At 38.5% G+C, this 25,281-nt stretch overlaps 1 long non-coding RNA gene across 1 annotated transcript; it reads left to right on the plus strand.

The window, feature by feature from the left end:
* The first annotated feature begins 27 nt into the window (after positions 1–27).
* On the plus strand, positions 28–23,802 carry LOC149918585 (uncharacterized). The gene is made up of 4 exons (XR_016465170.1): positions 28–163; positions 14,443–14,530; positions 19,528–19,618; positions 22,990–23,802. It is a non-coding gene; the product is annotated as an uncharacterized LOC149918585 (long non-coding RNA).
* Positions 23,803–25,281: the final 1,479 nt, after the last annotated feature.

Here is a 25,281-nt window from a genome sequence, read left to right on the forward strand (position 1 = left end):
AGGCTTTGCTTCAGGTTTCAGCTCCTCCCGCTGGAGACAGCTGTGCACAGAGGAGCAGAGCAGCCTGGCGGAACGCGCTGCGCTGCTGCAAAACGGGTGCGCGGCGCTCCTCGGAATTTCAGTCTAGCAAAATGCCTTGGTCATAGTGCTTTAACAATAAAAGGTCAGTTTACTGATTCAGCTGAGTTCTCTTTTTTTTTTTTTTTTTTTTTTTTTTTTGCTTCCCGAATAAGTCACGTGCACTTAAACTTTTTCTTATCTTTTCTTATCTTTTTTTTTTTTTTTTTTTTTTTTTTTTTTTTTAAGAGCCTCTTTTCCAGATGTTTGATATCAGAATTACAATGGGACACACTGGCCATTAAGAGCAGAAAGGGGGGGGGGGGGGGACATTGCAAGAGAGATGTTATCCGGCAAAGCGAGGCTTGGAGCAAGCTGTGTGCTGCTCCACACTCCGGGAGCTGCCTTTGAAATCTGCACTCAGGAAACGCTGGGGACGAGCAGCGTGCTCCCCAGCCTGCCCCTTTCAGGCACAGGGGCCAGCGAGATGCTGGTGAGCCCAAGCTGAGGGAGTAGCCCGGGGAAACATTTTAGAGGGGGTGATAGGTTTGATATGCTGTACATATGCATACTGGTTCAGACGGGCTGTTCTTATGAAGAATACTTCCTTTTTTTTTTCCTTTTAACTTTAAAAATCTACGAAATGCAAAGCTTCAACCTTTCCCTCCTTGGGAATTACTGTGTCACTCTTTTGCCTGTCCTCTTAGAACACTGCCAAGGGAATTTTCCTAATTACTCGAAGCAGTTAAAAGATGCACAGATAAGCAACCCCCCCTCAAATTACAGACTGAGTGATGTCTCTTAAATGCATTTCTCCATTAGTATGTTTAAGACCTCTTGATATCCTAAGAAGGTATAATCTTTGTTATGTATTTCATTTAGGATGAAAGTTTCTCAAATGGGCCACAGAATGTACTGGTTATCTAGATTGGTTCAGAGGAGGCATTTAGTCACAGATATATATATGTGTGTGCATATATATATATATATATTAATTTTCAAACATTTGTGTTTTGAAAACGTGGACAGCTGAGTGCTGGTAGATTTCTAACACGGACCACACTGTCTGTCTTCCCATTCTGCCCTCTCCATTGCTCTCCCCCCTTAGCTTTTAACTCCACCTGCCCGGGCACATATTGGTATGCTGTGCGGTGTGCCGCTAGGGCTGTGTCCTGTGTTTTACAGAGCCCACCCCAGCCCATTTTTTGCAGCAGGTGTTGGAACAGAGACGTGAGGGAAAAAAAAAAAAGAAAAAAAAAGCCCCTCTGGTTCTGTTAAGACACGTCAGAACAAAGTGCTTTGTCAAGCTGCATGGCTTCTTAATCTCTGGGATGCCAGAACAAGTGCAGAGAAAGTTGGCCGTTTTCAAGAACTGATTAAAAAGGTTCAGCTCTTCAGCGTCTCCCTTGTGTGTGGCAGTGGGAGTTGTCACATGGGCTTCCAGGCTGTAGGGAACACACCCAGGCTGGGGAAGGAGAGGGAAAGTGGCAACGAAAGGGACTTCCCGGTTACCTGCTCTATAGCTGGGCTGAAGGGAGAAGCGCAGCACTGCACAGCACAGAGAGCAAAGCTGCTGCTTTCCTTCACTCTACAGAAACGATGAAATCCAAAGCATATTTTTGAAAGGGACATTCGTGACGCTGGTCCCCTCTCAGCTCTCTGTTCCCTGCCAGCTCTGGGAAAGCATTGCATTTCAGGATGTGAGGCATTAGTCTGTATCTAAATAGTCTGCTACATGAGCTGTGATTCAGGCCTCAAGCTGCTTTAAGTCCCTGTGTTGAAATGAATGGAGCCGTGCAGATTTTCACTGGCTCGAGATCTGTTCCTTTGTATATTTGTTAAAAGCAAAGGGTCTGATTCACCAGTGAGGTACTCCCTCTCAGGGCATTTTCACCAGCATAACACCGGAGTGATGCAGTTCAAATTAATTGCACTTATATAAATCACAGAAGCGTAAGCAGTTAGCCCACTGGCTGAGCCGAGCTGATTGAAGGATGTTAGGAATTGGGTAGAAGGCATGTTATTACATGGTCCTGAAAGGATATTAGCAACACATACTGCCTGAGTGAGGTCCGCTGTCAAAAAAAGGGAGAGTCTGCATGAGGGGTGGGTGAGTCAGAGTAAACAGGTGCTCTGGGTGTTTATGGCAAATGTGGATGAGAGAGCACTCACAGGCGTGCAGCATCCATCCCTGAGCAAGAAAGGAAACACAAAAGTCGACCACAGAGGGTGGGAAGGTTCCCTTTGACAGGAGAGATGCAGGGATGGCAGACAGCAAAGATGCTCCTGCAGGGCCCTGTGCCAGCGGGTAAGGCCTTGTGCTCACCCCCCCGAAGAGTCAGGCCAGGCACTTCTCCCCCAGGTGTTACAATTAACTGGTCTGTCACAGCTTCTGTAGGTCATCGCTTTGAAAGCTGGTGTGAAGTGTCTTGCTAATGCCACTGTGCTGCTAATTGCTGCTCTGTGAAGCAGGTGGGAAGCGACCCGCGCACATCCGTTGCCTTAAAGAGTGGTGTGTGCTTTGCACCATAGAATGCTGGGGTCCAAAGTTTCAACCATGTAGCAGAAATTGCCTTTTGCTTGTTTATGTGTCTAAATAATAACCTGTGAGCCTCAGCTTCTGACAGCTCCACAAAACCCCTTTCTTGTCAGGCTGTCTGAGAAGGGCAGAAACTTTTGTTACACAGCTTTCTGGAAATGGAAGAGTACCAGAACTGCCTTTGTTATCAAAGAGGGAAGAAGGACCAAAACTAAACCACCAGCAGCTGATGTTTTCACATTAAAGAGTTCATGCATCAATTATTAGTATGACCATGGATCAGAAAATGGTAAATATCTGGATAAATCACAGCAAAATTCATTTTAAAAAATCAGAATATGAAATATGTTGGATAGCTGTTCCCAGAGTATTCTGTGTTTGAGACACTGTACTGCTGAGCACATTTTGCCTGGGCCTGCTGTGGAGCCCACTGAAGGTTCAGAGGAGCCCACAGAAGTACCTAGCCCAGTGGAGCATATCAGATGTACCTTAGGAGGGCAGGTGATGGTTTTGCCCCAGGAGAGATAAAAGCAGAAATAACTCACAGTATAGGTATTTCAATTCTTAAGCCTCCTATAATTTAAAGGAAAGTAAGAAATGATTTTTATGGAGGAAAAAGAAAGAAGAAAAAAAGATCAGTTTTCAATAGCCAATTGAATGTGGAATATACTGGCTAAACTTCAACCTCAATGTCATTTGGTATATCTTGAGAAAGTAAAGGAGTGGTGTAAATTCTGGAAGCAGTAAGGATTCAGTGGAGATAAAAGGTGAGGAGTACCTCAGATCTATTTAGGTTTGGATGGCTGAGAGGGATAAGACTGAAATTAGCAGAGGGAAGCAATTAGGGAATAGTATTCCTTCATTGCCCTAACACATGCACGTAAATAAATGTTTTTGAAGCACATGTTCAGGAAACCTTTTCTTCCAAACCTTTTACTTCATTATTCCAAATTCTGACCTGAACTGTCAGCAGAAATGGCAGCAACTTCAGGTGGAATGGTGTGAAATCACACTGAGCTCTGGGCTTGTATACTTTAAGTTCAGTGATTGAGAAGAAAACTCTGGATTTTGGAAATTTTGCTTTTGAATTGAAATTAAAATTCTTTAAATTTTGAAGGTTTCACACCTTCATATATGGGTTTACTGAAATCAGGTGTTTCAAGTCAGAGTTATCAAGTTCAGTTGTGTAATAGGATCTAAGCTTCTGAGATTCGGTGAGACTAAAAAAGAAGTTTGCTTTTAGGACATGTTATAAAGCTAAGTGTTCCTTTGTGTTTTGGTTAATTCAGGTTCATAATTCCAGCTCAAGCCTATTACAGAGACAGTGATTGAACCACAAAAGTCTGATTCAGCCTGAACTTTCAAAGTTCTTGAAGTCAATAAGCTTTGAAGCGGGTGCCTTAGAGGTCTAAGCTCATCTGCAATGTTATTATTATTACTTTAATATATATATAAATAGCACTTATTGTGAAGGAGCTTTCTTTATTAATAAGATACAAGACAGTCCCTTTTGGACCAGGTAGTTCAAATAAGGGTGGCTCTCCTTCATGCCTGTGGAACCTCACTGTCTGTAAGAGGGTTCAGGTTAGAGTCAATGTAGCCCATCATGAAGGGACCTGGTTGTGGTTCAGTTTTCTTACTTTGTTTCTACATGAAGATATTTTAACAATGGACCAAATTCCCCTGTCATTCCCATCTGTAGTATCTCCGCTGCCTACAGCTGAACTGTTTCAGATCTGCTCAAGCAGATCTGAGATGTGACTCCAGTCGAATAAATACAACTCTGTTTATGTGTGTAGTACTACGAGTGTGTTACATCCCCGCAAAAGCTATTACACTTCGAAAAGCGATGTTTTCCGCTCCGCATTCCTTTAGCCATCCAGCAGTATGCCGCTGAATTACCCTGCGAGGAGCGAAGAGGCGCAGCTCTGGGGCCGCACAGCGTTGCGCGGTGGGAAGGAGCCACCTGCTGGTGGGTCAGCGCTGTGCGGTGCGGCAGCCGCCGCGGGGCCGCGGGCGGGCGGACATCACCCCCCGGTGGATAGGAGAGGAGACTGAGGAAGGCAGCAGGTCTATAATATGTGCTGGTGGCTTTTATTTTATTTTATTTTTTATTTTATTTTATTTTATTTTATTTTACTTTATTTTATTTTATTTTATTTTATTTTATTTTATTTTATTTTATTTTATTTTATTTTATTTTATTTTATTTTATTTTATTTTATTTTTTCCTTTTGTGATTGTTGAACGTAATCCAGCGGGGTGCCCAGCTGGCCAACAAGGCCGATGGCATCCCAGCTTGTATCAGAAATAGTGCAGCCATCAGGGGCAGGGAGGTAATTATCCCCCTCTACTCAGCCCTGGTGAAGCCACACCGTGAGTACTGTGTTCAGTTTTGGGCCCCTCACTACAAGAAAGACATCGAGACCCTGTAGCGTGTTCAGAGAAGGGCAGCAAAGCTGTGAGGGATCTGGAGCACAAGTCTGATGGGAAGCGGTTGAGGGAGCTGGGATTGTTCAGTCTGAAGAAGAGGAGGCTCAGGGGAGACCTTATTGCTCTCTGCAGTGACCTTAAAGGAGGTTGTGGCGAGGTGGGGGTTGGCCTCTTTTCCCAGGTAACAGCAAAGGGATAAGATGTAATGGCCTCAAATTATGTCAGGGGAGGTTCAGTTTGGATATTAAGAAAAATTTCTTTTCTAGAAGAGTGGTGAGGCAGTAGCACAGGCTGCCCAGGGAGGTGGTGCAGTCATTGTCCCTGGAGGTGCTCAAGAACCATGTGGATATGGCACTGAGAGACATGTTTTGGTGGACATGGCATTGATGAGTTGACACAACGTTGGATTAGATGATCTTAGAGGTCTCCTCCAACCTCAGTCATCCTATGATTCTGTGATTTTTGTTTTTTGCCTACAAAACTGAGACTGAAAATCACATTTGAATCTTGCTCTGGGGATTGCATGTCTGTTTGTATGACAGAAGCACATTTTTTCATTATGTACATGTGTATATACATTTGTGTATCTACTTGTATTTATACATATTCTTACATATAACTGACAGAGTGCATTTCAAATGCTGACATTTTAATCAAATGTCCAACATTTGTGAGAGAGAGAGTGTTCTATCCCTGTTTTACAAATTAGTAAATGAAGCATGAAGAGATTAAGACAGGCATTTTCAAAAGCTCAGTTTGTATAAATGTATTTTTAACTATACTTTTTGGTAGTCTCCTTTCCAATAGATTATCCTTCTCCCTCCAAAATCTAAAAAATGTGATGCATCACTTGTTATTGCGTTTCTTTTTTTAAAAAATTGCTGCTAGCTAGGAGTAACATAGAGTATAATTTATGTAGCTATATTATCATTTACACTGAGGACATGACCTTTGACCACAGCCCACTGCACACCATGGATTTTCAAATACAATCAAAATGCTTTCCTTTGTTTGTTATCTCCTTGTCCCTTTGCTCTACTTGGTGGATTTTTCCATCTATACTTTATTCGTACTTCAGTTATGGTATTCATACCACATACATGTTGAAGTGGTATACATACAGAGGTTGAAGTGTTCTTTTCTGTTCTTCCTACAGATGCCCATGGTCCTTTACAGTATGTTCTACCTCACCAATTGCTCTACTTTGCTTTCTGATTGATTGTCCTCGAGATAGTTACTGCCTGTCAGGAACTGAAAATGTAAACCCTATAATCATACATACTCTTGCATTAGATTGGGTAGCTCAATATCAGTAGTTTCCCACCTTGCTGTAAATGTCTATATGATGCCTCTTCTTCTTGGTGACTCTTGCTCCATACATACACAATGTTTAACTTTCTAAGTTTTCTTTCTTTTACAGTGCAGTGTTTTCCAGTAGGCATTAGCTGTTCAATTACCTTCCCCTCCCTCCCCCCCCCCCCCCACTAGGTGTTGCAGGCGAAAGCAGTTATTGACATTCAATTTCATATTGTGGCTGCCTGACAGACATGGTTGTGCTAGGATTCCATTAAGCAGCAAACAGTGTGTGAGGCAGTATACAGTGAGCTGGAGGACAGCAAAGTTATCTCCTCAGTTTCTGAGCCATCTATTCAGTACCAAAAATGTATGTGGCATATTAATGTGTTATTAACAATATTAATAACAATATTAATAATAATGTGGCATATTAAGTTAACATTCTGGAGTATCAGTGAGTATTTCTTTTTGTTTATTTATCAGTTGCACATCTGTTTGTCCAAAGGAGTCGAACTTTCCAAATGAATGTTCTTTTCTGTCTATCCAACTCTTGGTATCTCTGTGTTATGCGCTGATAATAGCTGGGATATTTGTCTTTGTGCCCGCAAATGAACAGGTGTTGTCACTTCATAGAGCCACTATCCCTCTTTCAGTGTAAATTCATCATTTTGCTGTGAGAGATGTTGGATTTATTTCAGTGTTACTACTCTGGTTTATCCTAAAGCCTGAAGACTTTCTTTAAGCTCTGCTGCTCATAATCTCAATAAAGTTGTAAGTCTGGTTCTTCAGCTGTATTGCCTATTCTTCATTCCTTTCTTTAATGTTACATTTCACTTGCACATAGGATCTCAGGCAAATGTTGTAGTTGGCTATTCTTGTTATTTCTTGGGTTGCCCTTTAGAACTTGGTCTTTCCATTTTACACAGTCTGTTTGGAAGTGCCAAGCCCCAGAGATTTCTGATAGTGAAGACCTGTGTTCTCCTGAGCTCTGGTTTCTTTGCATTCAGACTAGTACTTGCTTCTGGCTCTATTAAGCTTGATAAAAACATCCTTCCCTATCTTCTCCTATCGCCTTATACAATAAACGTTGCCAGCTACAGGCCTGACATCTGAAAGTCCTGTTCTGTCTTTATCTGTTATCACTGGAATAGCTTTGAGGGTTGGCTGATGTCTGGAGACATTTGTTTCTGTAATGGTACCTGGCAAAAGGCGCAGAACAAGTTGTCAGTGGCTGAGTGATTCAGCACACCAGAACTCATTTTCAATATCACCATCAGTGACTTTTTTAGTTCCAGTAAAATCAAGCAGTATATCTTCAAGATTACCAAGCAGCAACTCCTTTGCAGTGCTCTGTTCCCTGATGGGAGGTTTCCCAAACATCTAAGGCATTCCTGAAGGCTTTTCACCATTGGAAAAATGCTCAAGGTCACAAAACTGAAAAGGCACATCTGCTGACTCTGGTTTCTGTGAGCATGAGGATGTCAGGACTTTCTGCTCTCCCTGGTTCCTTCCTCAGCATCTCTACAAGGCCAAAGGATCTCTGTGTTTCAGGTTTTGTACCAACTCTGGTGAGAGTCTGTGGCTAATTACACCATGTATTGCAGTAGTTGGTCTTACAGTATGTCTCTGTTAGACTGCTGCCTCTGGAGGGGGCCCAGAGTGACTATGACTTTTCCCTTTCATGTTGGGAACAGTCAGACATTGTTTTTCAACCAAAATGGCAGACCACTGAATCATGGAATATCCCAAGTGCAAGAGACTCAATCATTGAGTCCATCTGCTGGCTCCACAGTGTTTTGTAAACACTCCTTGAACTCTGACAGCTCAGGGCCATGCCCACTGCCCTGGGCAGCCTGCTCCATGCCCACTGCCCTCTGGTGCAGACCCTTTCCCTAAGCCCCAGCTGCCCCTCCCCTGACACAGCTCCATGCCGTTCCCTTGGGCCCTGTCGCTGTCACACAGAGTAGAGCTCAGCGCTGCCCTCCACTCCCTGTGAGGAGCTGCAGCCGCCATCAGGCCTCCCCTCAGCTCCTCTGCTCTGCACTGAGCAAACCAACAGACCTTAGATGCTCTTCCTACATCTCTTTTTCCAGGTCATTTACCATCTTCGTAGCCCTCTTTTGAGTGCCCTCTTTTGTCCTTACATTGTGGTACTCAAAATTGCTTTCATAATGTTCGCTGGTAATGGTATGGCCTTTGCTTCAACTCCGGTACATTACAAATGATAGCAGCTTTTTTTCCCCTATGTTAACAGCCCATGTCTGCCCAATGACATACTGCCAGCACTCAGCAACACTTCTTCACTCATTTGCCATGCTGCCTCTCAGTACTGGTGGGAGTCGTCTGCAGCTGTCTCTGCACGTTGGCTAGATCTTGGTCTGTCACTGATCCCGAAGTCTAATTATACTATAGTAGAGTGGTTGATATTTGGTTAAACTAAAGCTGCCTATTAGAAACTGTCATGAAAAGTGTTAAGTTATGCCTAGGCCTCAGCTGGGAGGATGCTGATACACAGAGACCAGAGCTGTGCTTGGGAACGTGCTAAAAAGGGAGGGTATACACAGCTGTAAGTCTGTACCTTGACTCTGTTTTATCTAATAATTCAAGGATGGCTCATATTCCTGAAAGTAGTCTGATTCTTTGTTAAGGAAATATTTGCAAATATACTGAATAGCAGTATTAAAACATAATATTTTTTTTCCCAAGTGCCCCCTCTACACTTTCTTCTGTGTTACCTGTGTTGTACTGCCTGTTTGCTCCTGACGTGTTTGTGTGGGGTTGGGGGAGAACGCAAAAAAAGTCTGAAGCTGAAACAGTTGTTTCATTCATCTGTCTCATGGCAAAGCAGAAAGATGAATGAATGGACTGTTGCATAACTCTTAGCTGAAGTAACTAAGAATTTGTTGAAATTCTCAAGATATATGAAGAAAATTTCCTTTAAAAAAAGTCCAATTAAGACCATTTATAAACACAGAGCATAGAGAAAAGTAGCCTTCAAGGCCCTTAAGAAAATTTTGTTTTTGCACTATTTTTTTTTTTAATTATGGTTTTGTTTTTTTCATCAATTACTCTTAATAAATGAGTCAACATTTTTGTGGGTAGTAGCACTGCTCAAAATTACTCATTTCAAAAAGTTATCTATTTTGAAATTGCGTAACTCCTTTTTTCTTTCTGTTTGTGCTGGTGCATAGTGTTCTGATGTGATGCTCAGGCTTCTCAGTGTCATGAACAGGCTGCAGAGGCTGCTCCTGTGGGAAGCGTAACTTTGTCTGAAGTTTAACTTTATGTCCCTGTCAGCAGTGACTGCTAAATCACCTACATTTATGTGCTGATTTTTCTCATTTGATCATTTTTTCCTTATGGAATGAGCTGAGGTACTGAAAAATAAACGTATAATGACAATAAAACATCATGTAGGGGAGACAGAAAAAGGAAAAATGTACTTGTGAGAAGAAAGAATGAGAAAACCATGTAAATTATAAGTAAAGGTATCAAGCTCAGAATATGAAAAGTCTTTTCAAACTGTGAAGTCTCTCAGGTGTCAGAGGAAGCCTTTCAGTTCTTTATTGAGCTTGAAGTGACAGCATAGTGCTGCAGCAGCACTATGGGACTGTTTACCTCCTGAATTGCTTTAGGAGAACTCCTTGAGTTTCTTCATATTCTCCCTGAGAATCACAGTTGCTTTGCGTTCTTTTTTTTTTTTCTTTCTCTAAATACTTGTAATTCAAGCATCTTTATCAAGAATTTTCCATTCCTTCTCTATCCTATGTGTTCATAAACTTTTTATACATTCCTTGGTCCCTTTCTTTACTTTTCTTCTAAGATTTGTTGCAAGTTTTTGTGCATGAAGATGATGTCAGGTGAATGTGCAACATTGTGTTAATTACTAAAATTGGTCTCAAGTACTTAGATGGCCTTCTTTTACTAGAGCAGCCAGATATTTCTGCAATGTGATGAGAAGAAAAAGCAGCAGGACAGTTTAGGTTTGCTTTGCAGATGCCTGGCAATAATGTTGGACGCATGCAGTATATGACTAAATCTGGCATTTCTGAGAAATATGGTGCGTTCTTGTGCCAGCACAGCACAGCTGATCTGCACGTGCAATGCAGAAATATCCAGGGTTGGCAGATGAATTGTACAGTTTGTCCTTCACCAGCCTGGAGGTTACTGATCAAATCTAAAATCCTTACATTTCATCCAGATAGAGCTGCTTTCTAAGCACAGAGGCTGTATCTGAGAGGAGCACGCATCATCTAGTAGGCAGGGCTGAGAAGTCTGCTACCTCCATTTTAAAGATGGGGTACTGAGGCACAGGTGACCTAAAAAACACACTCAAACCATTGGAAAAAACAAAACAAAACAAAACAAACAAACTGTGTACGATTGGAACAGGTCAATTGAGAACAAGATTGATTAGGAATAATCTTTCATTCTCTCAACATTAATTTTCAGCCTTTGCTGAAGGAAGGAGACTCCATTAGCAGACCCTTGCACTGTGAGCAAGAGGAAAGTACAAGTATAAAGGCTGGTGAGGTGAGCAGTGTCTGGATAACACATTTTGCTGTGTTCTGCCATAGAATGACTTAATCAAGTTATTTCTCCAGTTACATACTGTGTCAGCTGAAGTTATACCTCATGTCTTGTTAAAATCTAGAGAAGTAAGCTACCTGGAGAATTTAAGTAGCATGTGAGAGGACATGTAATGCAAAAGATCAAGGGGATTCACTACTAAGAACCATCAGGGATGTTAACAGAATTATTAGTGAAGAAGAAAAAATGAATCAATGATGAATAATTATGTAGTGTATCAGGTAAGTCAACACATTGTCTCAGTAATTAACTGTTCTAACAATATGGGCTGGCAATGTAATGAGAAAACAGCAGTGAACATGCACTAATTACATTTGCTTTCAAATTTGACAGAAGCTGAACAGCTGTTTGGTGCAGTAGGTAAATTAAGTGCACTAGTCAGTCAGATCCAATTTTGAAGTGAATCCCTGATGTCATTCCGTGATTAATGTGTAGGCTGAATGTTTATAGGCGTGATTCAGCTAAAATATTGTCACTCAGAGTCTTATTACATCTTGCTGCCTTAATCACACCTTCTCTCTTTGAAAATGCATTTGTGTGTGTGTGTGTGTGAAGTAGCAGCTGAGCAAGGCAGCTTCTGTTCTCCTTACAGAATTTTCTTGTCAGATGTTCATTTGTGGGGAGTGGAAGGATAAAACAAGTTTTGTTCTCTCCTTCTGAGAAAACAGCTGTTAGGACGTTTGTATGGCTTACAGCCTGTTCCTGAAATCTACTGGATTGAAAGTAAACTAGGGCACTCATCAAAGGAAAAAGCTGACCCAGATCATCCAATCATGTCAAGAAGAATTTCAAGCCAGAAAATGAAATTTATAGTTGAACTGTATTATGATTCCCTGAAACTGACTGTGTGTCTCCATACACTATCGCATCTTCCTAGCTTTAGTATTTTCCAGCCACTGCCTATAACAAGGACTGGACCTTGCGCTGGCATGATAAATTATAATAACACAAAATTTTCTTTTTGTGTTACTGCAGTATCTGACATACATTCTGTAATTCTGGTGTTGCACTCTCTTCTTGAAAAAAATTCCCAGTCTCAAGATATATTGTGGAAGGAGTTGGCACTGTCCTGTTCTTCTAGCTGAAGAAATACCACTACTTCTTCTCCATGAAAAGTTTGACAGGACAATCAGAAATCAAGAGAAAACATGTTTACTCTCAGCTAAGTGTTCTATTAGGGAGAAACAACCAGGATTTACTTATTTAAGGTCTTTAATTATTTAAATTCAGCTTCTCATGATGTATGATGACTGTTTTACTTCTTTAATCTTTTTGAAACCCAAAGTAAACCTGCAAGAAAACTGCTAAGTTTAATGAAAAGGATAACCTATTATAATTGCATTATCAAAGCAATTTTCCTGGTGAGTGACAGGTGACAAGTCATTGCCTTTTTTAATCTGAAGTTTAGGTCTTTATTTTTCCACATCTCAAGTAACAAAAGCATTTTGCTCATCAGTTTACTTCTAACACTGCAGTTTTGTTTGACACAGTGATAGACTCCATTTGATGACTTAAAATGTTATATTTAAAAGGAAAAAAAAAATTGGCAGTTTGTTCAATGCTGTTTTTGAAAATGAATTAGTCTTTTAGTGGACTTCCACTCTTAGGCCAGTGTACAGAATTTCTAGTGTTATGTTCATCTTTTGTGTTGGGTTAGCACTTCCTTCACAACTCATAAGCAGTCCTGTTGGGAAACAGGACTTTGATGACATAGATTTAGATACATTTGTTAGCTGCATACAAATGAAAATTAGTTTTAGGATTATTAATGAGTCTGCAAAGACAGAATCACTGCAGTGAAAGACAGAAAACAGTCTAGCATCCCCCTTTCTTTGAAAGACTGTATGGTTATGAGAAATGAAGCAACTTGGTGAGTCATATAATGAGTAGTCACAAGATCAGGAGCATATTTATGGTGCAGAAGTCCTTTCTAAATGCAAATAACAGTGCTAGGACCAGTACTTTGCTTAATAATCATATTGGCAGTTCCAGCTTGGATTGAAATAGTCTTAGCTAAAACACTTATAGTGGAATCAAGCTACGTCTTTAAAACCAATCTCCTTTCCATAGAATTATAACTTCTGTGTGTAATGTCACAGAAGCATAGAAAGGCAGGAGTAAAGAAGTCACTTTGTTCAACATTTTCTAAATCTCCCATTTCTGGGAGCATAAAACAAGTACAGAGGCAATGGTTATGGAGATCTGCTTGGTAGACTCCATGTTGTAGTAAAAATAGGCAGGATTGCGCCAAATTGTGCCTATCTCTGAAAATAATTTGCAGTGCTTTGCAGAGATCCTTGAAGGTTACCTGAAGATCTACAGAAGTGATCAACAAGCATTAATCAAAATTGCAAAAGTCAAAATAACCTTCAACCAATAAACCACCAATGAAAAAAGTGTTTAAACACAATTATATTACCATGAACAGTCTCAGACGTGTTCATCTTAATTGTTTACATGGTCAGAGAAAACAGACTCTGAATTAAGAATGATCTATTAACCTATGGGTCACAATCCTCAAGTTAGGATTTCTACCTGTAAGGCAGTCCTTCACTGAAGAGTATTGAAGTATATCCACCCTCAGCTGGCCCTGCCAAAGAATGGTACTTCTGTCACTCATAATCTGTAGCAAAGACACACTGGGAGGAATATTGATAACATAGATAACCTTAAACCATGAAGAATGCACGTGGAGACTGTGCAGGGAGACAAGATGGGAGAAGCACCATTTTTTCCTTCCTTTACAGTTATATAATTCTTGCTTGAATCACCTTTGCCTCAGTTATTTTTCTAGTCTGCCTTAGAAATATTTGTGTTAGACGTTTTCTTATTGCTCATCTATTACTTAATCTTGTGAGAAAAGACATTCACCTGAATTGGTATAAAGTATATGTATCACACTATACGTTGCTTATATAATTCAGAAGTGAGAAAGAATAACATCTCTATGCCAAAAGAAAAGGGTTTTTGGACATCTCAGAAATCCTTCCTTTAATATTGCCATGTAGGCATTAATGATTAAGAGAAGACTTCATGGAAATCGGGGTGTAACACCCACAGCTTTGCACTGATATGCACAAACAAGATGGAGATCAAGAAAGGAAAACTGAAATTCAAGGAGAAGAATGCTTTATCTGTAGATCAACAGAAATCCCTCTGCTTAACCTTTTTCTCAAAGGCTGGTCATTCTTACTGAAGTTATTACAGAATTTTTGAGAGGAAATGGCTTTGCAACAAGCTTTGTGTGCTCGAGCATATATACATTTACTATCTTATTCTGTTTATTAAAAACTACTGACCTACTGTCACTTATTTGCATGATGTTTACCATGCTAAGGTCCACTACTAAAACTGTTGCTAAATCCAGCAAATTAAACTGTAGATTCTCATCAGGTTCAAAATTTACACAGAAGTCTTTAGGCTTAAAATCGAAGGTAAAGATTAGTTAAAAATGGCAAAAAGTCTTTCTGAAACAGTTAAAATAACCTTGTGTATAAAAAAAATTTTTTTCTTCTTTCTCTCCACAGAAATGAAGTTGAAAAAAAGAGAATGGAAGGAAGTGAAATTGCACTCTTTTCCAGATTAGGTGAAACAGAACAAATTCAAATGAATGAGGTGGGTAAAATCATGCTGGATGGAATACAAATGAAATTAAAGGAAAATTGAATTCAAGGAGATAGGGGGCATGAAATAGATTTATGTCAAATGAAAAATATAGACAAAAATGTAAAGGGGAACATTGGTGTAATAAGACAGTGACTGAAAATGGAGCAATGTAGAAGGATGTGAAAGGGAACAATGAGAAAGTGCAAATGAAGACCAAGGGTTAGGCAAAGAAATATGAAGAAACTGATGTCTCATGGTACTAAAGTGGATAATTTCAATCATAGTGTAAAAAAATATTCAGATGTAGACTACTGAAGGAAAATATAAAATGAACATTGCAAGAAAAGAGATGTTGAGAAAAGTGACATTCTAACTAGTCTCTTCAGAAAGAGAGAGATGGACAAATGTAAAGAAATTAAGCAGATTTATAATCTCCATCACCATTTTTAAATTGTGATAAGCTTACATTTGTCTGTTATTTTGTCAATTATCTTTATTACTAGCCATTATATGTAAAATTTTAAAATAAAGAAGATTGTAGCATATTATACTGCTGATCATTTGACTTCATATCAATGTGTCTCTCAGCTTTTCAGTTACGTGAAATGAATTTTGTAATCCCAGCATATCCAGTCAGGGGTGAATTCCAAATTCCGTCCTTTCTATGTGACTGTGACTATGCAACAAATGTGGTAAATCCTGTCTCTATCAGACCTAAGAGTGAAATAGAAGAAGGGAAAGAAAGTGAATCTAAGCTTCTGTAGCAGAGCTGTAAATTGGATGAACCTTGTAAAACACAGCCAAACTGTTTCTTAGAATAGTAGTTCTTCTTTAGCATTTTTTTAATTCAAAGCTCTGAGAATTGATAATGCTACTCACTAAAAACTCCAGCAAAAATTCACACATCTATCTTGTATCACTAGGAAAATTCCTGTGAAAAGGGAATGAAAATATGTTTGGCAGAAAATGGAGGATCTAGTCTCATTAACAAAAGAAATCATGAAACAGAATATGCTGTTATAACAATTTTTTTTTTTCCTGTCAAGGCAAATGGTTGGCAAGGCAAACTTACATTTTAATGTTATGAAAGTGACAGGTGAATATATTTCCCAACATATTACTTGTGAATCTGATAACCATTGACTTTTGTTTAAACCCTGGAAAATTACTGAAGTTCTAATGCAGTTTTATATTCCTGAAGAGATTTGTGACTCATAAAATACAGTATCCATTATGATAAAGACACAGAAGTGATGCACTTTTTTTTTTAATTTTACTTTGTCATATTTTCCATATATTTGCTATAGAAAAGTAATTTTCAGTTTGGAATCTTTTAATATTAGAGTGAAGCATCAGAAAGTTCCAAAATGTATGTGCATTTCCAAGGAGAAAATGCAGTATTTACATGCCTTCCTGTAACACCTGCCACCTTGAATACCTTCTAATTTTGCTTTCTGGAGACAAGGAGATCAATTCTTTACATTCTAAGCAGCACTACAAAAAGAGAAAAATCAACTACATTTACCAGTCATGCATTTACATATAAAATGCAGACAAATATCCTGCTATAAAAATGGTAAAAAAGTGATGAAGAAATAAAGCTTTCTAAGCTACTTAACAACATTCTCATGATTGAAATCCATGATCTGTCAAATTCACTTGTAAAGTTTACTATGTGCCATAGTTTACAGTGTAGAGAGATGACTAAAACTTATGTTTACTCCCTGTCTCTGTCAGACTTTCTGCTTTGATTGAAATAAAACCATATATATATTCTGCCAACAAAAAAATCAACTGGTATAAAATAGAAGTTTATATTATTACTGCAACAGTGTCCCAAATCTTGAAAAAAAAATGTATATAATGTACTTAAATAAACTAATGTTATAAGTTCTCATACTTCTAGGTTGTCAGAAACAAAAATTTAAAGATCAATACCTTTTCTTAACTGCAGTTTTACACTCTTTTAAATTTTTATTCTAAATTTCCATTGTATTACACTGAAATTTATGTTTTCTACCAATGTTTTGTGAGGTCTATCAGTTTGCCTGTGGATAAGATTGAGGAAATGCAAAGTAATTCCCAAATACTGCAGTTCTAAGATTGATTCTGTTCCTTTGTGTGAAGGGCAGATGTAGGACTCACAGTAAGGGGCTTTGTGCATTTCAAGCGTAGACATGATTTATTTTTGAGACTCTAATTTCATTGGTAATGTTGACACGTCTGTTCCTACTCATGATAGCTGCCAGGGGCTCTAAAATCAGTGTCATCAAAGAACTGGTTATACTGGATTTAAGGATGAGTTGTGGTCACAGCAAAACTGGAGCCTACAAATTTCCCTCTATGGTTGGTAGAATATGCTATCAATTTTGTGAAATTTTACAGAGCCTTTTCAATTAAGGGAGGGAACAATTTTTAGGTTGTGCGTAGTGGCATTGAAGCTGTACTCTACTCTGACAGTATGGTGGGGGACTTATTTAATTCAGAAAACCGTTTCACCTTGAGCCCTGATCTTTGTATCTTCAGGATTTCTTACAGTGCAATTCAGCGTGTTTCCTTCCAGCTGCCTTGCCTTTCCAAAAAAATCCCTACAAAACAACAAAACAACAGAAAACACACAAATAATATTCTATCAATCACACAAACAAAAAATCAAGATGCCTGAATTGCAATATTTCTGAAAATTTTGCCTTTGAAATACTGAAGATACTTACAGCTATTCCATATTGTTATCAGCGTTGAGATGTTCCTGCCTATCAAAAATGTTATTTGAAAACCATCCTAACAATTTTGGTTTTAACAATAAGCCAGTAGAATACCAAAGAATAAAACCAAGGAGAATTACAAAGTATATGTAAATGTTATTTCCAGTTTTAAGAAAATTGGATACAAACTTGTAACTGGAACACAAACCTATTGATGAAAAGATGACTCATATTAAAGCTCATAGTTTTTTTACTGTGTGATATGAATCTGCTTGCCTAAACACAATACTACATACCACCATACTAAAAACCTAAGTTTAAGTGTCAGCAGTATGCTTGCCTTAACCAATGTAATACTGAAATTCCAATATATTTAACCAGTAAAAACAAGCTCCTCCCTCCCTCCCTCCCTCCCTCCCTCCCTCCCTCCCTCCCTCCCTCCCTTCCTTCCTTCCTTCCTTCCTTCCTTCCTTCCTTCCTTCCTTCCTTCCTTCCTTCCTTCCTTCCTTCCTTCCTTCCTTCCTTCCTTCCTTCCTTCCTTCCATAAATTTAAATGAGTTTGATAGTTAGAAAGGATTTTTCATTTTTCATCCTGAAGTTTGTGTATAAAAACTAAACCTGTAATACAGGACTGCTATATAAACTGACCACATACCATTGTTTGTCAATACTTTTCCTGTTTGGAGATGGAAGAATAACACAAACATATCATTTTAATTTTGGGTATGATTTAAAACGGAATTAAAATTTAAACAATATCAAAATAAAATAAACTATAAGCTAACAAAGATGCTTTGGTATCTTCAGTATTTTATCACTCCACTGTCTTCATGTAATAACAAGCAGCACCATGGAAAGCAGAAATGATGAAGGCTGATTTTCTATAGTCTCACCTTCTCTGTTTGATCTGCTGGTGTCAAATAAGCAGTAAGTTCTGTCAGCAACGTTTCCATGGCTGAAAATTTCAGAACATCCCTCTTGGGAATGGATTTCTGGCTATTGTGTAAGAGCTGAGATCAGACTACATTCTCTCAGTGAAGATGCTGAGAAAGCCATCCTCCTCCAACTGGATGTCGTTTTTATTTTTAAGCTTTAGAAAATCAATACACTGGGACTTGTTCTATCAACTCAATTTGTGTACAGTATAAGCAGAAGTTGCAGAACATGTACAAATGCACATACACTATATATATATAAAATATAATTTCATAAGCTTTGTTTATTTGGGATAAAAAGGGATTACTGCTTCCCAGAAGGAAGGAGAATAATTCAAGAAGATTAAGGGGAAAAAAGAAAAAAGTTAAACAGCTTCACTCATCCTCTTGCTGTTGCTTATGTGCACTGTTCCATATATGCAACTAAGGATTAAGTCTTTGAATTTCATCACATTCAAAGACATCTAAAGCAAACTAGTAAATATAACTATATTTAGTCTTTAATTTATTAGAAAGTATTTTTAATGTTGCTATAACATACCAGCCAGTAAATCATTTAGGAAAATATTTTTATGTTCTTTGCTTAACACTTTGAAACTTTTTAGCTTATGCAAGCTCATAGAAGATTGCAGTGTCTTTGAAATAAACATAGCTGCTCTTTAAGAACAGAAGTTTGGTACTCCAAAGAGATAATAATCTCAAGGAAGAACTTTAAGTCCCATCCTCGTTTATACTTAGTAATTTGACTATGTAAAAATGAGAATTTCTTACAGGTTAATTTTTTGTTTCTTTGGTCAATTCTCCAACAATGATGCTACAATTAGTTACAATTAGTAACACAGAGGAAGAATGTCAAGGTTATTTATAAGCTCCAAAGTGTTTGAAGGGCAGTTTAAATTTAGTGGGAAGAGAAGAGCATCAGGAAGAGGAAAGAGGGCTGTTTCCCTAAAATTTTCTCTTTGAAAGTTTTATGTGAAACAGGCTTAAATATTACACTAAATGTGCTGCACATTAGCTTTCCTTTAGCATTTCTTTTCTCACTACTAATAAAAACAGTGAAATAAAGTTGGATATTTTATGTAAAGCAAAATGTCCAAGGCAGTGGAAGATGCTAAATGATTTTCAGTTATCAGTTCAGTTTTTTTCTGCCTCTTGATTCAAGGTTTCCTTCATTCCTTCCTTCCCTGTTTATATTTTTCTAACTTATTATGGATGTGCTTGAATCTGGTAAAATGGAAATGGTCTCATTGAGAGATTCTTTTTAATTTATACAAATTTGCAATCAAATGCTTTTACTGATCAAAAGACAATTTAAGTACCACTTACAGTGTTTTGTTTTGTTTCTTCCCTTGGATGCCTGTGGAAGATCACTAGGAGTGGATGCATTCTTGTTATTATCATGTAAACGTGTGACATTTTATGGTGTATATTTAACAAGATTGAAGTGAAGATTTCGGGTAAGACACCACCTACCTTAAGAATTTTCTTCCTGGATCTAGCACCTCAAAGCAGAGGAACAAAGAAAGGATTTCCCATCAATTTATCTAATGTTGGTGCACATTTGAATTTACTGGAGGTTTTTTTGTTTTTGTTTTTGTTTTGTTTTTCCCCACCTTTCTCTGCATCTGAGATTGGAAGGACAAAGATAAGATGAGCAGTGAGTGCCTCTCTTCATATTGCAAAACTTACTGTGTGTCCATCTATGACTGCAACGAGTGGGTAAATTGGGCTTTGGGCCTGTAGATAAGTGAGAGTTTGAGTTAGGTGGGTGGGAGGCTGCAACCCAGAGCAGAAAACACCACCAGGATGGGGTGGTGGTTAAGAGGACCAGGAAGAATGAGTTGAGAAGGGGCAAGAGAAGTCTGGAATAGGACAGTGCTGTGAGCTTTGTAGTGCTGGGATCTGTGTCCAAAAGGAAGGGGAGAAATGGGGTGCTTCCTGGTTGAAAAGCAGTTGGAAAAAGTTGGACAAGATTGTAGATGAGAAGATAGCAGGCTCAGCATGTGCTATGAAATAAAGACATGCCTGCCACCATAGCATAACTGTGAATATGGGTCTGCCTACTGCCTTACCATGGTTGGCTCGCACATGCTACCATATCCCACTTTCCCATGTGAGGAAATGCAAGTCTACAGATTTTGCTCAGTGCCCATTTGAAATGGGGAAATGCAGAGATGGATCTGGGCTGAACACACACTGATGGGATGGAACAGATTTCCTCTGCCCTCGATGCATTTATTATCCTGAAGTATACTTGGTGATAAATCCGAGTGCCTGTAAAACATAGATTAAAAATCTATGGTATAAATTAACAGTGTTTAAATAAAAAAAAAGATAATACCAGATAATTATTTCATGCACAAGAGTAATTTATTTTTTTTAACACAATCTTCAAATAGTATTTGGAGAATATTTTTTTATAAACTGATATTATGTAACTTACCCAAAGGGGATTAAAGAGAAAAAAAAAAAAAGAGAGAGGACATATGTTACTAAAACCATCTGTTTTTGGCAGATTTTTATGCCTGTAGCGTTTTGCTGCATTTTGAGTAGACACAGTGGCCGAAAGACTATGGTCTTAGGGTAGAACATTGTTGGATTGTAGGTGCCTGATCTGGCCACAAGAGAGCACTGCGAATCCAAAAAAGGCCAGTTTCAGCAAATGAAGTTCACGAGACCTAAAAGTATTGCTTTTTCCTTATTGCTGTCGGAAGGCTCTAGAAATAATGTCTGTGTTTATGGACCTTAGCATCAGAGAGATAATTAATTATTTAGGGTTTGTTTTTTCTCTGAGAAGTGAAAAGGTCACCTTTATTGCATATAACTTTGAAAAATACTGTGATCTTACAGGTCATGAATCATTAAAATGCAAGCAGTGATTGAGGTTTCCAAAGCCCATGTATTTATTTTACTTGTCCTTTCAGGTTTGAAATGTCTACATTATAGAATGGTGTATTTTTTAAAATATATCATTAAGAAACCCTACCTTAAAAAAACAAAAACAAACAAACAAACAAACAAAAAACAACCACAACAAAGACTCACATCTCTTCCATTGTGACAGCAAGGGAAACGGGAAATCCTGAAAATCTAAGGGTGATTAGACAGTATTTTTACAACACAAAAACAAGAGAAGAATACCTAGCATACAAAAGGTAAAGACCAAAAAAGTGGAGAAAATGGAATTCTGGAAGGAAAAAGAAGAGCTTTGGCAGCTCTCCCCCTCACTGGCTCTGGGAGATCCAACACGTTGCTTTGCATGTACATCTCTTGATGTTGCAGGATAAAGTTGCTGAGAGAGTCTTAGCTTATATTTTCTCCTTTCTTGGGTGTCATTTACAGGTATGGCATTATTTATCATGCAGGCTTGAAAAAAGAATACTGTATCCCCACAGTGCTTTACAACCCTGTTTTCTATTCCCATGACATGGCAGTGCTGTAGAGTCCTGTCACCATCTGCAGAATAGGATCTTGCCCTCAATGTAATGTCCCACTTAGCCTCACAATTCTGGAAAAACAAAGTGGGGGAAACTGAAGTAAAGTATAATAGTAGAAATGTGTCTGATCAGGATTTGTGTCAGGGAGGCGACGACAGTTTGCGGTGGAATGAGGAGACAAAACAAATGGTTTGAAATATGGAATGAAAAGAGATAAAATCATACATATTATGTCTGCCAGGTTAATTAAGTCTATTTAAAAGAGCTAGCAGAAGTTTCAATGAGTGCCTGCCAAACTTGCCAGCTGCAGGATCTTCCTGTGGTGAATCTAGTAATGCGTGAGTATACAAGCAGTTTGATACTTGTAATCCAAGTACACATTCATGATGCAAACTTCTGACACTCACTGAAAATCAACAGTTAAAGAGTAGTGTGAATAAAAGGATGTTTCTGTGGTAGTAAACAATAACATTAGTTCTGTAGGAATTATATTTTAGCCATCAGATGTCAGATTAAAATAGCCTCTACTTTGTTTCATACTTTATGTCTCTTCTCTCTCAAGTATTTCTACAAGGAGAAGTCTAAGGTACACTACTGTAGAACTGGAGCTGAGGTTAAGCAAAATAGCTGTAGTGACACAACAAAGACAGGATTATGCACTATATTACTTGCTAATCTTTGTACCTGAACTAAAAGGAGCACAAAATGAAATACACAGAGAACTTAAATTTACAATTCCGAGTTGTTTATGGTGAAGCTGAAGGACATGCAGAGAGTGCCGAGAAGACAATAAAGCAGTTAATAATAATGCTAATAATGTAGCAGCTAATAAAGCCGCAGCATTCCTGCTCAGATCACAGATGCATCTGGTCCATTCTGCAGGTAAAGCCACATTTTTATTACAGTTATCACAAGATTTGGTGCTGTTACCCCAGCCCCAGTGGCAGGCTGAAGAGGTCCTTAGTAGCACTTACTTGAAAGAATCCCCAGTCCCAGTCAGTAGGCTGGATTCATTTGGAATTTTGTTAGTTGACTTCTTCCAGAAAGATAAAGCACAAAATTTCTGTGTTATGGTCTCATCTAAAAACTAGTTGTGGAGAAAGATAACACATTTTGCAGCTAAGGAATGAGTAGTATGGCACATTAAGAAGGCTAAGATTAAGACTGTCAGCATTTCTGTTTCAGAGCTGGTGGATTTTCCCCTTTACATTAGGATGGAAATTGGCTTCAGGAGAGAAATGGTTTTACCACTTAGTGGTCCTTCTCTAATGAAATATGGATGCACCTTTATTCATGTCAGAAAAAAAGATTATAATATTTTCAGTATTTATAGAAAAGAAGAAAATACAATGTGCATTTATAAGTGATGGACATGCCTTCTTTGTCTTCAGGTGGGATGAATGCTTCAAGGCAGTCTGACACCATGTTGAAAAGCAGGCTCAGTTGCCAAGTCCATTTGTCCCATGCGTGGAGAAAGCTGTAGACTTGCAGAGGAAGATGTGAAAATAAAATTGTATCTGCACCTCTTCTTTAAGACACCTGCAAAAGTTCAGTTGGTAGAATACAGGGCACCTATTCCACTTCGCTCTTGCTAATATGTCAGGAAGAGTGTTATTTAGAAATCCTTTACAAGTGAGGGTGCAGCTCAGGTCTGTGTGCCCTGCAGGCACCTCTACAGGATGGAAACCTGCTGTTCAGATGTGGGTTCGGGGGAGGGCTGGCACCAGCACCTTGTTGGGAGAGTCCTTAGGGCAGATCTCAGCATGTCAAACCAGGCCAGAGGACTCTGCATGTAATTCCATTCTAAAAAGAAAACTCACCAAACACCTGGCTAGTTCCCTGGGTGTTGCTTTGGTAAATGAAATGATAGTCTTAGTTGTAACATTTTCTTGGATGAAAATTGGAAGTACATTTGGCTTCTTGCAGCAAAACCTGGTCAGAAACTCAGCATTATTTGACATCCTTCTTTAAGCTACTAGATCCTGAATGTATAAAAATGATTCAGCCACACTAATTTGATATTAATCCACAACAGATCACTACTACCATAACAAAATCCCTCAACGGTAAAACAAGATATTCAGTGGCATTTTCTACATACTTGGTGCTGTTAGTCTAGCATTTAGTTTCACCATAGGCCCACATAGTGGTGAAATTTAAAACTTAGTCTGTTCTTTCCTTAGTTTTACCTCCTGATAACTTATTTTTTGTATAAGTTTGAATATTTGAGCAATAAATGCACTGGGAAGGTACTGCTAGTCTAAATTTGATCTTTGATGAGATGCTGTCTAGTGAGGCAAAACTCTAAATCTTGATAACTGAGACAGGCATGCCTGTCACAGATGAGAAACTGAAAAGTTGGGTTTTCCCCAGAGCCCTAAGAATGTGAAAAAACTATGTAAAGTAGAACTGACAGCGATGTTTACTTCACTGAGGTGCCACAGGCCCAACAAGCTCCATTTTTACAAAAAAATGTCAAAAAATGATGGTTTTGGTCTGATTCAGACCTAGGACTTCTGGATTTTTATCTTCATCTTTTCCCTAGATAACTGTGTGCTGACTGGCACAACTTCCAGCAGACAGAAGAAATTGCAGGCAGGACTATAAACAATTGCTATTCTCAAGTTCATTATATGCCCAGCATGAAACACTTTACATGAGGCTTATTTTTGTAATACTAGGGCCATTATTTGCATAAAAGAGTAAAGCCTTTCTTGCATTCATGTTGAGAGACTGACAGTCATTAAAATGAACAAGTGCCTTTTACCTATGAAGTAAGCCTTGGAGCAAGTCTCTGATCCAAACATTTGAGTGAAGGAGGAGACGAGAAGAGGAACGATAATGAGAAACTGCGTGGAAGTTAAAAAGCACTTGCCTTTGGCATGTTTTTGTTAATTTTTGGTTGGTATAGAGAAAAAGGTTGGTTTGTTCAGTGAACTTTCAGTGTTTCACAAAGTTAAGATGAAAATAGAATACAGTAAATAAGTGTTGAAGTAAAAATTGCTCAGACAACATTTATATGAGTAAAAATCAGGCACAAAGTATTTTTCAGATGTGACTGCTTTATGCAGTTATCCCATTTGTAGTAGCAATTAATAACCAGGCATCACAGAGTAGTGCTCTGCACTACTGAGTGCAAAACACCTACTCTAGCTGTTCAATAAAGCCATTAAAAGAGGAAATGCCAATCACCTTAGTTTTTATTCTTTTTCTAACTTTGTGCTTTTAAGTATGAGGAAAAACCAACCTTACCCTTTGCAATTGTCCTTGCCCTGGAGTGTGATTGTATTTGTTTCCAACTTTCTCCTAGTATGTACTAAATCAAAACTGAACATTTTTAATAAATTTACTGTATCTGATCCTTTCACTTTTGCCACTTTTATATTTACAGGTTATAGGTATCTGTAGTGGATTTCTGTTGTTACGTATCTGGAAATCTGTTTCTTCTTTTCATGCCAGGAACCTCCTTTAAATGCCCATGGGAAGTTTAGTTTTGTACTTAATGTAGCAATACTTCAAGACTGGAGTCTCTTCGACTCTTTCAGTTTCTAATGCTTGTGACTAGAATTCGAGCAACAGTAACCTGACAGTCTGCTTGAACATAAAGGTTCCTGTGCTACTGGTCTCAAAGGCCTTTCCATTGTGTTTTCTTGTCCAGATTACTACTTCTTTTGAGAAAGAGG

This window comes from Phasianus colchicus, chromosome 3 (assembly GCF_987193195.1).
Source record: "Phasianus colchicus chromosome 3, bPhaCol1.hap1.1, whole genome shotgun sequence".
NCBI classification, from domain to species: domain Eukaryota; kingdom Metazoa; phylum Chordata; class Aves; order Galliformes; family Phasianidae; genus Phasianus; species Phasianus colchicus.